This window comes from Haplochromis burtoni, unplaced genomic scaffold (genome assembly GCF_018398535.1).
Source record: "Haplochromis burtoni strain Fernald_Lab_line unplaced genomic scaffold, NCSU_Asbu1 Contig_27, whole genome shotgun sequence".
Taxonomy (NCBI): Eukaryota; Metazoa; Chordata; class Actinopteri; order Cichliformes; family Cichlidae; genus Haplochromis; species Haplochromis burtoni.
Genome location: NW_024582388.1, coordinates 939,232 through 954,951, shown reverse-complemented (window position 1 = coordinate 954,951; position 15,720 = coordinate 939,232). Strand labels below are relative to the sequence as shown.

The 15,720-nt window shown below is 38.0% G+C and overlaps 1 non-coding gene across 1 annotated transcript; it reads left to right on the top strand.

Moving 5' to 3' along the window:
• Positions 1 to 5,940: 5,940 nt before the first annotated feature.
• Positions 5,941 to 6,027, top strand: trnay-gua. Its single transcript is given in 2 exon segments — positions 5,941 to 5,977; positions 5,992 to 6,027. It is a non-coding gene; the product is annotated as a tRNA-Tyr (tRNA).
• The last annotated feature ends 9,693 nt before the right edge of the window (positions 6,028 to 15,720 follow it).

Below are 15,720 nucleotides of genomic sequence, written 5' to 3'. Positions count from 1 at the left end.
TACATTCTGCATTACATGTTAAGAATGAGGAGGATGCTCTTTTCCAGCAACTTGGTAATGAGTGGCACCGAGTTTAAACCCCCAGATCGTTCACCGGATTTTCAGCAAAAACATCCCAAGAACACAATCCAAACATCAAGTCATAAGTGAGCATACATGACAGACAAATGGTACAACGGGAAACAAGGGCTGAGGTGGATAGATTTGCATGAAGCCAGCATTAATTTTGTATGACTGCACCTGGCCTCACTTACTTGACAAAATCACCAAGGGAATGATTGTTCTGTCAGTGGCCTGGCATGCACAGCGACTGTGCAACGAATATTAATTTTACATATATTCTTTTTGAGAAAGCTAACAATATTCTGGCATATTATTATTTAACAGCGAACGTCTGCTGATGAACGCCATGAGGAGGTCAGAAACAGTGTGTCAGTTCTCTGCTCAGATCAAGGAGAGCCTGATACTGTATTTCCACCATGACTGTGACCAACCTTGTTAGATAAACATGGAAACATTTATGAAAAATTTGAAAGGTGTTAGGCTTTTAAAATAGCAAATTGAATGAATTACACAAGGACTAAAACATGTTGTGAATTTCAACCCAGAACACATCTATTTACATTGTTACCAATTTAGATCACTTATTTACTGCAACACATGAGTAGAAATTGGGTATATTAACAGTATGATTACTGGTGACAACTATGAAAGGATTAGAGAATAAAATTGTGAATTGTGCCTTAATGTATCCATCTTTAATCCAAATTTTTTCCTAAATAACATAGATGGGTAACATGTAATTAATCCAATCTCAAGAAAATAACAACAAAAAAGGAAAAATCATGACGTTGCTATAATCCCAAAGTAAATTTTGGGGGTCAGCCTTGGAGACACTGTGGCTGCTTTTCATTGGTAGTTTAGTGTAGTGGAATGCTAATGATGGTGAATCACACGTCTCCGCTTGATGTGCATGAGGGAGAGAGGAAGTTGGGAGACCACCCAGATCTCCTCCCATGTCTCCTTCTGAAACACTTAGCAGTGCAATTAAATGGGAGTGATGTGAAAAACACTCTCTGTGCAAATATGGATTAAATCCCAGACAGCAAGCACTTCCAAAACACCACGTCTTACTTTCCTTTAATCATCACCTGAAGTTACATAAAATATAGAGGATAAAGTGTTGCAGTCTACTTGGAACTAAGTTGCTGGTTCTTCTTTAGGAATGCCACTTTGCAAAAGAATGGACAACAATATTAAAGTCGCATTAAATCACTATCATTATAAAAGCTTAGTAGTTTATGGTATTCCAGTGAATACCTTTCTCAGTCTCGCATCCTCTTCTACTTAATCACGTGCATTTCTCTCCAACAAATCACATTTAATTTTCAGGTTTTGTTAGATTCACACCTCAGAAATAAAACTTTAAAAGATACTACTTCTGTATTCACTGACATATAAACATGAGAGTCATTCTGTAAAATGCTTTTCTAATTTTCATGCTAACAGAAGGTGTGCAAATATATGGTAATTCGGAAAATGTTTGTATTCAGAATCCAAATCTTTTTACTGTCATTTGGCAAAAAGCGGAATGAAATTATATGCTGTCCCATTCGGTGCAAAGAAAGCGATCTAACTACAAAAAAAGAAAAAAGAGAGTCTAATAAATAAACAGAGTATAAAGAGCACTTGGACATCTATATCTGTTTGCGTGCTTGAGTCATCAATCAATCATAAATCAAGCAAAATATGATTTTTCTCATTGTGGACCTGTGTTTCAGTGAGATAGATCGTGTAAGAGACTTTCATTAAATAATGTTAATTTTTAGATTTGAAATTTAAACATGTTCAACTTTGTCATGTTAATTTGACATTTCTATATACTTCAATATTTTTAATCATTTTTGGTGAAGGCTACATTTCCCCAGTGCAGAGGCCACTTCTTTATTGACTGCTAAATCATTGTAGGTGCAGGTGGTTTTATGCTCATGTGTTCTTTTGCATTTTGAGAAATCCATTTCTAGAGGGAGCTTAGAAAAAAAAACAACAACCTTGCAGTTCACTTCACTGCTGGTGACGTGTCTTCCTTCCTTTCATGAAATCTTATATCTGTGTTTGCTTGATCGGATAAACATCTGTATCTGCAGCAGCAGAGATCCCACAGCCCGATGCGGCCGATCTTCTCTTTCCCTGAGAAACTTTAGTGTTTACGAAAAACAATCAAAAACAAACATGGCATTCAGAAGTATAGACAATGCTAGGGTGGCCGGGTGAGAATGCTGTGCATTCCTCCTGATTCAAACTAATATTCTGGGAGATTCTATGCTTAATGTAATTACAGGGGAAATGACAGTCTCCCATGCACAGACCGGAGCTGGTGACTGACTGCAGGGATGGTTTCTAATACAGTGAAACTCATTCTGTTACACTGAGAGGAGTGCTAAATGTATTTCCCAGAATTCCAAGGCTCAGGTTTGACGTGGACCATATTTCAAGAGACGTTACACTTCCGTCTGCTGCAAAACAGAACAAACTTGATCTCTGCTGCAAAAATATAAATTTATGAATTTTCCAGTGACTAACTATTAAAGACGGAGCTCAGAGGCTGTCAAACGGTGAGATCAGCTGTAAAACAGATGTTAAATTTTTTTTTTTTGCGGCATTAAGCAAGTTTCCAATCATGTATCAGCTTTCGAGGGAGATGTAAAACTGTGTGATCTGGAATGCAAGTGTTTGAGAACATAAACATATAACTGAACTGCTGCCATTCACTCTACAGCAAACCAATGGAAGCCCACACCATCTGTCAAACCTATGAGAAAAAAAAATCACATGTTAGTGTGCACATGAAGCATGTAAAAACATCCTCTGTGCAAGAAGGGATGAACCTGTTTACAGCATTCACGAATGACCACTTACTTTATATGGACATTTGTTGTCTACACATGCAAACACAAACTTAGATACTTTAAAAAAAAGTATGTGTATATAATAGAAAAACACCATCATTGATGTAAATGCTTTCAGTTATTCTACAAAACTATATCTTTGAAACATTCTCAAGAATTTGGGAAATGCTACATTAATCTAGCATTTCTGGAACTGAAGGCTCTGAGATGAATCATTATCAGCCATCTGACCTCACAAAGTGTTCTTGACTCCCGCACAAACAAATCCTCCCTGCTTATTGTTTGGAGACAGGATGGAGACATGAACTCTGTATCTGTAGCTGTGATCACCAAGAGTTTAAGGTTCTGGACTTGAAGCCTAAAGTAGACATTTGACTCCTTCACTCAAATCACAGCTTTAGTGCATGGATAAGCTAGGCATCAGTGTTTTGTTGTTTTTCTTCAGACGCTCTGGTTTAATTTGCATTTTACAGGTGGATGCAATAATAAATGTGTGCAATTTTACTGTTTTTATGAGTAATAAGTAGTTTCACCACTACACATGTACCTTTTAACTACATAATCTTAAAGTAGCAGTTGTCTCACATTTTCTATCCTATAAATAGTCGAGAACAACCTCCAGTTGCAGTGCATCAAAACTGACTATGCAGAAATGACACAGTCGGTGTTGGGATTTCTACTCAAAAAAGTAATGTATTACACGTAACTTATCATTTTCTTAAAAGTAATGCAATATGTTACTTAATTGCTCACTGGAGAAAGTCATTTGTTGCACAGCTCAGTACATTACTTTCTTGATACTATGTAAAATGACCTGAAATGCATTGTCACATAACTACCAGTTAACAATATAATCATGTTGGCTGCAATTCTACACACCAACGTAAAGGTGTAAAGACAAAGCAAACCAGTAAACCAGTAAAACAAACCAGATGCAAACCATGACAAAGAGACTTCGGAGTGATTGATTGTTCAACAGGCAGACCGGCACAGTTACCTGTTGAAGCACATGTTGTGGCTGCTGGTCCAGGGTCGGCATGCACTTAGCTTTAACCTCATTCTGGGTTCTGTAATGAGATTACACCCATCACTGCTAACAGTCCATTTTTTCTTAATTTTAGAGTGAAAATGCTTGTGTTCAAGAACTTTTTTATTCTACAGAGTATTTATATGTTGGGTAGGTAACCTAATGAAGCCAATATAATCTGTAGTATGAGCCAGCATTGCACTACAAAGAAGATGACGTACCATAACCTCAGGGTCATGAACATTAGAGAGAAAATTTTACACGTTTAGCTGATACTGTCAGATGTAACTTAATGAGAACAGCAGGCACAGATTTGTTATTTTTGCTGAAGGATACATGACAGACTGTTGCTAATGGAAACATTGTCTAAGGGGCACAGGGAACTGATCATTGTTTTGTTATGGTAGCAGGACTGGTCACAGTCTGCTTTACGTAAGATAGATAAAATATCCAAATTCTGACATTTTTCCTTTAGTTTTGCACATAGATGATGTTTGAAATGCAAAATATAGACATTGCTTTACCAGAAGGTAATCTTGTAATCTTCCTATCAGTGTTTGGGGCTTTGTTAATGAGACAAAACGATGACTTCTAATCACAGTGTAACTGGTCCCTTACATATAATACAAAAGACGGAGAGAAAAGCCCATTTGGCAGCTCACTTGGTAGAGTTGAGGACTCTAGTGGGTGATGCTGAAATCCTCAGGTTGCTGGTTCAAAGGAGGATTTGGATGCTTGGATGAAAAGCTTAACGTGATGCTTATTCTTGGGTCTTATATGCACGTTATAGTTTCAACATCTGTGATTGTGCTTGGGTCTAAGTCATGTAAAGTTGGTCACAAGAATGTGAACTTCATGGTCAACATTGGCAGAATGGTGCTCACAAATTATCACAGGATCACTGTGAGACTCAGCCCCTGTCTGCATACAGATACTTTGCAAAATAAGCTTGTTTTGTTGTGTGTTTTGGCCTTTTGAGCACACATAAATGTTGTTTTAGATCAATGAAAGTAGAGCTTTTGAAAAACCTCAAGGTCAAGATTTTCAGAAACTCAATTTCTGCATTTATGGAGACAAAGAAAACAAAGATTTTGTCTCACACCTTCAGAGGTGTTTGCCTTTGTCTTCTTTTTTGATGTAAGGCTGGCTGTGTGTGCAAGTGCTTGTTGTTGTCTTTTGCATTTTCATGTGGATGTAGATATTTTTCAAAATGATTGTGAAAAAATACCCTTGTGTAGATGTTAGCATTTCCAGAATCTTAGTAAAAACACTGTGTGAGTAAGAACTCAAAGTTTTCTTTCATCCAAAGTTTAGAAGTTACCAGAGTTCAAAATGTCCAGTGCTGAAACCGTCCAACTTTAGCCTGTACAGGGTAGCGTGCAGGTGGCGTATGGTACACAGTAAGATTAAGAAAAGTGACATGAAGATGAGATGTTTTGTCCTTTGCAAGCCTTAAAGCAATGTCATGTTTATTAGGGAAGCACTGTGTCTAACATTTTGGCTTAGAAACAATTTAACTTTGGCAATAAGTGAGAAATCGTACATTCTTTAATTCATAGTTAAGAACTTACGAGAATCAAAATGTACCAGCACAGGGTACTTCTTGTAGTAGCTGTAGGGTACTCATTGACACTAACCAAACTTTTCAAAACCTTTGATGTCTTTCTATTAGTGTCTGGTGCTTTTGTACATTCAATCACTTTGGCAGTAAATGTCTAGTGCTGAAGTTCTCCAACTTTACACAGTACTGAGTGTGTAGTTGGTGCGTGGTACACAGTAATGCTAACAATGTTTCTGCTCCCTTTATGCCAGTATTTCGTATTTTTTTAATTTGTTTTTTTAAATGAGACGCAGCTATTCCATGTGATCACAATGTGAGTGGTCAGTTGAAATAATACCTCTGGATCAACACAATGTTTTAGCAGGTACACCCACAACCGATAAGCGAGGGCATGTTCTGTCAGCACATTGACTATAAAGCACAGTGAGCCATGCAGCCACGACCCTTCGATAGCTCAGTTGGTAGAGCGGAGGACTGTAGTGACATGAACAGAAATCCTTAGGTCGCTGGTTCAATTCCGGCTCGAAGGAGTGTATTATGTTGTTTGGGTGAATGTACTAAATGTGCAGCATTAGTAGTAATAGATACATGTGTGAACTTTCTTGGGTTCAGGTGATGTATACTTCGTTAACACAGGATTGCTGTGACACTCTGTGCCTTTCCACACTTAAACAGATACTTTGCTAAATAGTAGACTTTTTGTGTCATTTAATTCTTTTTACTTTAATTTGTGTGTTTTGGCCTTTTGAACACATAGGTTTTGTTTTAGATCACTGAAAATAGACCTTTTGAAAAAACATTTTCCAAATTTATTATTATTTTAAGTGAGACAAAGCTACAGCATGTGAATACAATCCAGTAAGTTATTTGCATCGTAGAGCAAAAAGAGCTAAACAATGAGCAAGTGTATAATCTGTCCGCATTGGCTACACAACACAACCCTTTGAGCAGAAGACTGTAGCAGAATTTGTTAGGTTGCTGGTTCAATTTCATCTGATAGGCATATGTTATTTTGTTTGGGTGATAATATTCATATTCATTTTTGCCACTGAGGCCATGAGGGGTAATACATGTGTTATAACAGAGTAGTTGAGTTGTTTCTTACTTTCTCTTGTTCCTTTGATTTTGTAAATGTCGAGTAAGTGTTGCATTCAGGATTCCTTCAGCTAAACATTTTACTAAACTTTCCTGTTAGCCCTGCCTTTATTATTATGAATTTTATGCTAAATATTAGTTGTATCCACTAAATTCTTGTGAGGTGTTTCACAGTGCAGAAGAGAAGGTACATGTCTGTCTGAGTTTCTGCTTGCCTACCTGGATGACTGCCTGCCTACTTGTATCTGTCAGCATGCCTGTCTGTCAGTTATGTTGTCATAATTAATGAGAAATAAATGTTTTCAAGTCTGGAATTGAAGGCTTAAACTTTCACAATAGATACCTGTCAGTGTTGGAAATGTTTTACATTACATTTAAAGCTAGTTAGCTGACACTTATGCTGAGTGATGTTTGCTGGATACGAGTGTGTGATAATATATGATACAGTGAGTAAAATCCACCCCTGTTTGTAGAATAAATACAAATAGTAAAACACATCGAGGCATTTTCATTTCTGTGACAATAGAAAGATGATTAAATAGGTCTAAAATGCATGTATTTACAGCAATGTCACAAAGAGCCAGTCATCAAATGTTTAAACAGGCATTCAGTTCAACATTCAGTTCAACACATGTGCTCTACATCTGTTCATTATATTGCATGTGTATGAGTGGGCCTTCACCCATGGGGAGGCTCAGTGGTTGCATTAAGCCTGAGGTAAAAAGGAGTGTCTGGGCAGGTTAACATCTCTGAGCGCCAGTGTCAGCCAGCTGTCTGCTGCTATCATGCTGCCAAAAATATGACTCTCTAGCCCTGGCATCTAGCAACCTGGCAAGAAAAAAATCTGTCTCAAAACACTCCACACAGAGTCCACATGCTAACATGCTATGTGAACGCTGTTCTGAAAATGCAGAATAAACACCAAATGACTCACTTTTCCATTACAGTGTCAGCTTGGTGATGAACTGTCTGATTCAAGAATTAGTCTGTGCAAAAGGAAATACAGACATTTGTTACTGATCCCAAACATAAATTGTCATCATTACATATCCTGATTTTTGTGTGCAGTGATACACTGTCACTAAAGCTTATGATGACTACACTGCCTCGACTGTTTCAGTCTGCTGACAGAGCCACCTTTTGTGGTAAGTGGGTTTAAACCAATTACCTTCCTCCCATGCCTTCATCCTTCTGTCCTGCCAACATGCTGTTTTGTTTTTGCAGATGTCCATTAAAGGGCAGAAGTTGCTATGTGTGCGCAATGTTGAATAGTTTTTGAAAAAGAGTTCTCTTCCACAGCAAACTAATCTAAATCCTCAGTAGATGTTTGGTCTCCAGTCTAATTAGTGCAGTCCACGTGGACTGATATGCAAGCTGTCAATCAATGCCCTCACTGGATACGCCCCCTGGTTATTAGAGCAACAAATGTAGCATTCTTTTTAACCATTTTACAATTTTAAAGACTCATTTTGGCCTAACAAAATGTGCTGGTTTGCACATTCACCTCATAAAATCCCTGGTTTGAGAGCAGGAGGAGGCACAAATCTCTTTGGGTTGTGTCTGAAAGGGCATCTGGTTTAAAAATCTGCAGAACGTTTATTCAAAATGCATCTTTTTATAAATTTATAGCCTCAGTTAAAAAACCTGGCGATCATTTAAAATTAAAGTAGCCAATAACAAATATTCAACAGTATCCCCAGTCATCAACCAAATTCACAGATAATATTAATCTTGCTAACAATTTATTGCAAGAACCCACATATGCACATAATGCAAATTCCGTAACTTAAAAAAATGTAGATGCAGAGAACCAGATGGTTATCAAAAACAGAAATTCCTGTCTTCTCATGAAGTTTTGTCCTATATAAATAAGAATACTGAAAACACCATATAATTTCAAATATTATAAGTTGTTGGTAAACGATTAAATTGCCCGTGGAACCTATTAATCATACGTGATGAAAAGTCACTCTGCAGGGCTGAAGACAGACTGCGTACAGGCACCAGAGATTTAAGGGAATTTGGGTAAATTTAAGGGTATGAAAGGGACTGACAGAACCCAACAGACGCACACAGACGCAAGCTCTAAAAATATCAGACACATAGATGTGGTTTGACTTTCGTGGAAGTTGGTAAATCTTATCTTAGTAAACACAAGAGACTACAATATAAAATCTGTATCTTAATTATGAGTCTGCTAGTTAGATATACAGTTAACAAATTATTCAAAGCAACACAGGAAAATTTCGTTGTAGCTGTCTGTGTGACATGGGAAGAGAAGTTTCAAACACTTCAATTTTCCCATGTTTATAAATCTCTCATGGCAACCTCCACCTTCTGTCAGCAAGAGTTTTTTCTTTGAAAGGTTATGCGATCCTTTGCACTTTATTCAAATAAAAGTCAGTGAAATGTCAGTTTTGGAGGTTTTTAAACACTGAAATCTTTCACTGCTGTTACATTTGCTGCCTTGTGTTTTGCTTAAAGAAAATCACGTGCTTGAACTCAAACCTATTTGCCAAATTACTACAGTTCAGAATAACAACTTCTATGTGTGTGGCAGGTCTGAATAATTACATGTCTTTTTGCCAACACTTTAAAGATAAACAGTGATGTAATTTCCCTACCTGAACAGGTTCTATTTGTGCAAATTATGGTTCAGAACTGACTGTGCAGACTGTCTTCTGCTGTAATTCTTGTAATATGTTTTATTTAGCTATGAATTTTATTTTTAAGATTTTAAAAATCTGAATCTAAATCTCTTTGAAGCTGGACCTATGGTGCATATGTGACAATGTAACAATGATGAGCATTTAAATAGTTCAAGGTTGATCGAATCACAATTTCCTGTGGATCCTGAGACAAACTATGCCCACGGAAGAGATTTTTGTCCCTTCTCAGCTGTGATGTTGTGTGGTCTTCCTTTTGGGTCACCTGGTGAGTTAAAGCACCTGAGGCAGAATAAAACTTGACTTGTGGGTGTAAAGACAGTTTCGTGTCTCATATATTCCTAGGAGAGATGTGCTATCTCAAGCACATTTGTAATGGAAGAAAACCATTTTGTCTCATACCAGACAATTCTGTATGCACTTATAGTGTCTCATTTTTAAAAAAAATATTTTAATTTATAAATTATTCTAAAACCAGACGTAACTCTGGAAAACCTTAAACATGCTTCCAGCCAAAACTCACTTCGTGACCACCCAGCTACAGAAACAAAATCCACCACATTACAAAACCACGCCAGTCACAGAATGCCATTTACATGTCAAAAACCAACCGCATCTTTTACTAAAGCAGCATTAATAAATAGTTTTGAGAAAGGTACTGTGTGAGTGTGTGTGTGTGTAAATCAAATTCAATTACAGTAAACGGCTCTGGCAAGAAAAGATGGAAACACAAAGAGAGTAGATGGCAAAGAAGAACAGAATGGGATGTGAAAATGAAAATAAGAAGAAGGGATGAAATCTGGGCTGCAATGGCAAAGAGAGAAAGAGATAAAAAAGAGAGACGCAGCCAATTGTAGATTTGAGCTTCTATATTTGTCCCTCTGTGTTACTCTGTGATGGACTGTCCACGGAGTACCTCGCCAATTGCCCTGTGTTAGCTGGAATTGGTTCTACCCCCTGCAACCCCGAGTTTATCAAATGGATGAATAGCAAGAAGGGAGGCATCAATAATAGAAAGTGACAGTGGGGTGAAGAAAGAAGAACAACTGAAGAGGAAAAAGAAAAATTATGAAAACTGGAAACAAGAAAGTGGAGAAAGTCAAAAGTGCTTGCTCATAGGGGGTCATATGATTGTTGGGTTTTTCTCTGTATCTATTATTGTACGATCTACTGTACAATATAAAGCACCTTCAGGCGACTGCTGTTGTGATTTGGCGCTATATAAATAAAATTGAATTGAATTGAAGAGAAGGGGTAATACGCTGCTGAAAAGGTAAAACCAAAGGTCAGGGAGAGCTAATCAGGACAGCTAGCCCCCTGCTTTGAGCCTCGCTCCATGGGGTTGATGGGAAATCCCACTGATAAGCTACTGACCTTGAACTACCAGGGGAGAGGAATAATATGAGACAAAAAAGTATAGATAGGGATTGGTGAAGGTAAGATGGAAAAGTCATGAATCATAACTTTGATAGCGTTAATAAAAAAAACAGAATAAAAACTGATTATATCAAATTTGCTGACAGTGAAACAACAAGAAGAGGGAGATAATGTAGAAATGGGTGAAGTAGGAGAAGGAAGGGGATCAGATGAAGAGAGAAGTGAACTTAATCCAAAGATATTCAACACAATGCATGTTATGGGACATACATATATTGTTAATGTGCGAGCACTTCATGAGCCCTGCAGGCTTACTTGTTGTTCCTAGAGTATTTAAAAGTAGAACGAGAGGCAGAGCCTACAGTTTCCAGGCCCCTCTTCTGTGGAACCAGCTTCCAGTTTGCATTCGGGAGACAGACACTTTTTCTACTTTTAAGATTAGGCTTAAAACTTTCCTTTTTGCTAAATCTTACAGTTAGGGCTGGACCAGGTGACCTTGAATCCTCCCTTAGTTATGCTGCAATAGGTGTAGACTGCTGGTGGATTCCCATCATGCATTGAGTATTTCCTTTTCTCACTCACTATGTGTTACTAGACCTCTCTGCATTGAATCACATTGGTCATTAATCTCTGTCTCTCTTCCACAGCATGTCTTTTACACTGTCTTCCTTTTCTCACACCAAATGGTCACGGCAGATTGCCCCGCCCCTCCCTGAGCCTGGTTCTGCTGGAGGTTTCTTCCTGTTAAAAGGGAGTTTTTTTTCCCCACTGTCGCCAAAGTGCTTGCTCATAGGGGGTCATATGATTGTTGGGTTTTTTTCTCTGTATGTATTATTGTAGGCTCTACCTTACAATACAAAGTGCCTTGAGGCGACTGCTGTTGTGGTTTGGCGCTAAATAAATAAAATGTAATTGAATTAATGCACTTGTCATGGAAATATGACTTCTGTATAATTAATGTAATATAGTGTATAATTCAAGCTAACCTCAGCGCAGATATCAAGATGCAGAGAACAGTAAAAAGATCCTGAAGCTGTCTTCAGCTTGTAGTTGTTTTTGTAAGGTGAAAATAATACTTTGCAAAGTCAACACCTGAAAATTCAGTTATGGTTTTTGTTGCACGTCCACCACAGTAGTTACAGCACAATTTAATATAATTTCAGGAAACTGTGGTTTCTCATACCTGGAGGGAAAAAAAGTAAAGGAAAAATTAACTCACACTTTAAGCCAATAAACATTTATTTCTTAATGTTTTCTCAGCCTACAAAGAAGCAACAGTCAGAAAGGGTTGCATGACGAAAAAAAAACAAAACAAGCCCACCAAATGACAGGCAATTGCTCATCACGAGGGAGAGAGAGCGGGTGGGTGTTTGGAGCCTCTCCCAGCTGTCAGAGGGCACTAGGTGAGGTGCACCCCGAGTCCATCAGAGATGTCAACACACAGAACCATTCACGCTCACATGGACCATGTGAGGAAGGTGGAATATCTGGCCAGGGTACAGGGAAAACTCAAACTCCAGCCATTAGAGTAAAACTCAGTGCCCTCTTGCTGTGAGGCGACAGTGCTAATCACTGAAGACTCTTGCTCATGTGACCCCAGTGACAGTGGCCAAGTATGCAAGGAGTGTGTGTTTGTGTGGGATCTGATACGATGAACGACTGACTAACATGAATATATCAAGTCAAATTAATTCAAATTTAATTTAATTCATTCCTTACAAAATGCACTAAAATGTTACTAAAAGAGAAACATTTTGATGCCACTATAAAAGATTCAAATCTACCATCATAATTCATTATATTATTTTCTCTTTACAACATTAAAAGCTGATATTTCAGAATCACGCATGAGAAAGATCAACGCATTAAGTTGCAAATAAAAACACTAAAAAAAAATATTCTCAGTTCTAGTCATCTCTTGATATTTAGTAACTTATGTGGCAAAATGTGTTTGAATAATCAGCACTAATAATGGTAACTTCTGAGCATGGTTGGAAAACATGCACTCACATTACATAATTTATCGAGTCCCATGGAAAAAATTTTTGATTTATTTATGATGAATAAATTAATGAGTTGTTCACTGTTTAGTTTTACTCACAAGACCTGAGGGAGAACAGGGTTGCACAGCGATATGACTGACAAAGACAAAGTGTTAAAACCCACATAGCAAAATTGGTATGGCCCAGATCTGGCCCACACAATGCACTTTCACATGGCCCACATACGGCAAAGAATGACGTCATTCTTTGTGGTACGTGGGCCATGTGTAAGTTGTGTGCAGCCATGGGCCAGTTGTAGACACATTGCTGGCAGGGTTCATACGGGTGCTTGAAAACCTTGAAAATGCTTGAATTTTAATGTTGTCTTTTCAAGGTTTTTTTTGCTAGCTATCAAACTCGCTGGAGAAATGATTGAAATGCACTGAGTGTGATGCAGTATGGCAGCGCTATTATGGAATATGCTGTGAACTTAGCTAACATTCCTTAGCAGTAATATGAGTTAATTTACTCAAGTGAAAGCTTTAAACATTAGCCCGATACATAACTAGCCAACTTAAGGCTTTCTGATCAACCCTCTGGGGTCGACGGACCCAGAGTCTCCATTTCAACTTGGGTCGAACGTGCGGACTTCAAACTATATACCAGTTTTTAAATTGTGTTGATAGGCCACGTAAAACCGGTGTTTTTGTTTTTCTGAATAAAACAGTGGTGTTTACTACAGGAAGAAACGGTAAAAACTGCGTTTTCTAATGAGAGCGCTAGCAAACACGCTTTGCTTGTAAGTGAAAAAAGAAAAAGAAAAAACACTCCTTCCCTATTGGTGGAAAAATGTAACATGTCGACCAATCAAAAAATGATATGGCAACATGTGCCATTTGGTTGTTTGGGATGAGGGGGAAGTTTTAGGAGTGACCAGCGAGCGAGCGAGCGAGAGAGAGTTTTGATACATGAGAGGTTAGTAAGTGTGTAGTGTCATCGTTTTGTTTTGTGTGTCAGTTCTACTAGTGAATGTCACAGTTGCTGTAAAAAAGCCACCAAAGGCAGATGTAAATGCTGTCTCCACATGGAAAACAGGAGTGACACACCTGCTGTCAGACCTGCAGGATTTATCCCTGTGCTGTTCTCCTCTGTCTTATAGTGGACACAAACTATTTTTGGAGTTGCATAAATAATTTGTGTGCCTTCGTATTTGATGCAGAACACCTGATTGTTCTGTAAATAGTTTTAAATGGTTATATAAAAAACATCTGAGCCTTGGCTGCATTTTTAGGTAAATAGTACCATATTAAATTTTGTCTGAATTTAGATAAATTGTGCTGATACAGTATGTCAAAATGAGAAAATAACAGATTGGCAAGATAAACAGTTTTTAAAGGTGAAATATAGAGGCCAAATCAAAAGTAGTCAAAAACAGTCAATTATACCCTGGACACCAGAGGGTTAAAGGCTAAAAGCAAAGTTGTCACCAAGTGCTGTTTATATTTTGGGTCATTTGGGTCTTCCAACTAAAATAGGAAAATATGAACATAAATAGTGCCATCATTGCCAGACCTGGCCCACATCTGGTTGACGTACACTCTGCCATGACACCAGTCAGTCAGAAGTGCCAGTTTGTTGCTGGATCCGGGCCAGACCTGTTTTATATGAGCCTGGGCCACATAAACCAAACCACAAATGGGCCAGATGTGGCATACCATCACATAAACAGTGCCATCTACGCCAGGCCTGGCCCATATCTGGATGACATACCACTTACCATGCCAGAAGTCAGCCAGGAGTGCCGGCTTGACACCAGATCCGGGCCAGACCTGTCAGCTGTCACCTGGTCTTTAAATGATGACATGATGAATCCTGCTAAACTACTCTGCCTTTAATAAAGGTTGTTGTTTTTTTTTTTAAACACGTTTTAATGCTTTGCCCCTAAAAACAGTCAGTGATCACTGTCGGCCTCTCTCGGCTTTTATTGTCGCTAATCATTTTAAACCTTAGATGTAACTACAGCCCAGCCCATGCAGCAGTATATTAATGTCTAGCTGTACGTCTTAATTTGTTTCAGAAATCTCTCAGTCAGAGCATGGTATATCATATTTAGATGGAAGCTAGCAAGCTAACTCCCTGCTAACTTCTAACTCCGTTAAATTTCAAAAATTCTGTTTTCATGGATGCCTGGATGTTAAACTTAATAGTTACACCTGGTAGAGCAGCCACACGGATCATTTTATTACAGATGAAAGAATTTAGACAGTGTTTTAAACTCTCAGTGATGCCGCAGTGATCGTGTGACTTAGGGACCTGCAGCACAGTTTGGACCCAGACACAGCTAATGATGTCAGACTTAACTACTGGATGTGTCTGCTCCAAGCAGCTGATTGTTGTTGATTCAGCAAAACTCTTTTGTGTTTTTGCAATGGTGCAACCTGTGCACATTTAAACTCATAAATATTCCTAAATATATAATCTGAATTTACATTCACATAATAAATTCTTAAAAAAAAAAAAAAAAGCATCTTAGATAATATTTCTGGACACCCTTTTCCTAACCGTATGCCATCTATTTCTTCTGCACACACCCTTTCGTCACCATACACATTAAATAGTTTACTAAACTAAACAAATGCAAGTTTAAAATGTGCATCAGCAAAACAGGTTTTACAACTTCACGTTTTCTTGCTTCTTTTGTGAACTTGTAAATATGTTTGGCCCAGGGCTGAATAGCTTCTTTCATGAGACGGATGCTAAATTGAATTGTGAAGTTTTCCATCTTAAGGCTACGTCGGCTATGGCGTGGTTAATTCAATGTCTTTGTCTGAATATGAATAATTCAGACTGCCTCAGAATTGGAGCAAGCACAACATAAAAAAATGTTTTTACAGCTTTTTGTTACAAATTTCATGAAGTAATCAGTTTTCTACCACCTCAAACATACATAATCTAATGAGTCTCAGAAACACAAGTATATGTTTGTGACAACCTTTACCTCACACAGACTCTGTGTGTGTGTGTGTGTGTGTGTGTGTGTGTGTGTGTGTGTGTGTGTGTGTGTGTGTGTGTAAAGTAATTAGACGTTTTAAAACAGAACCAT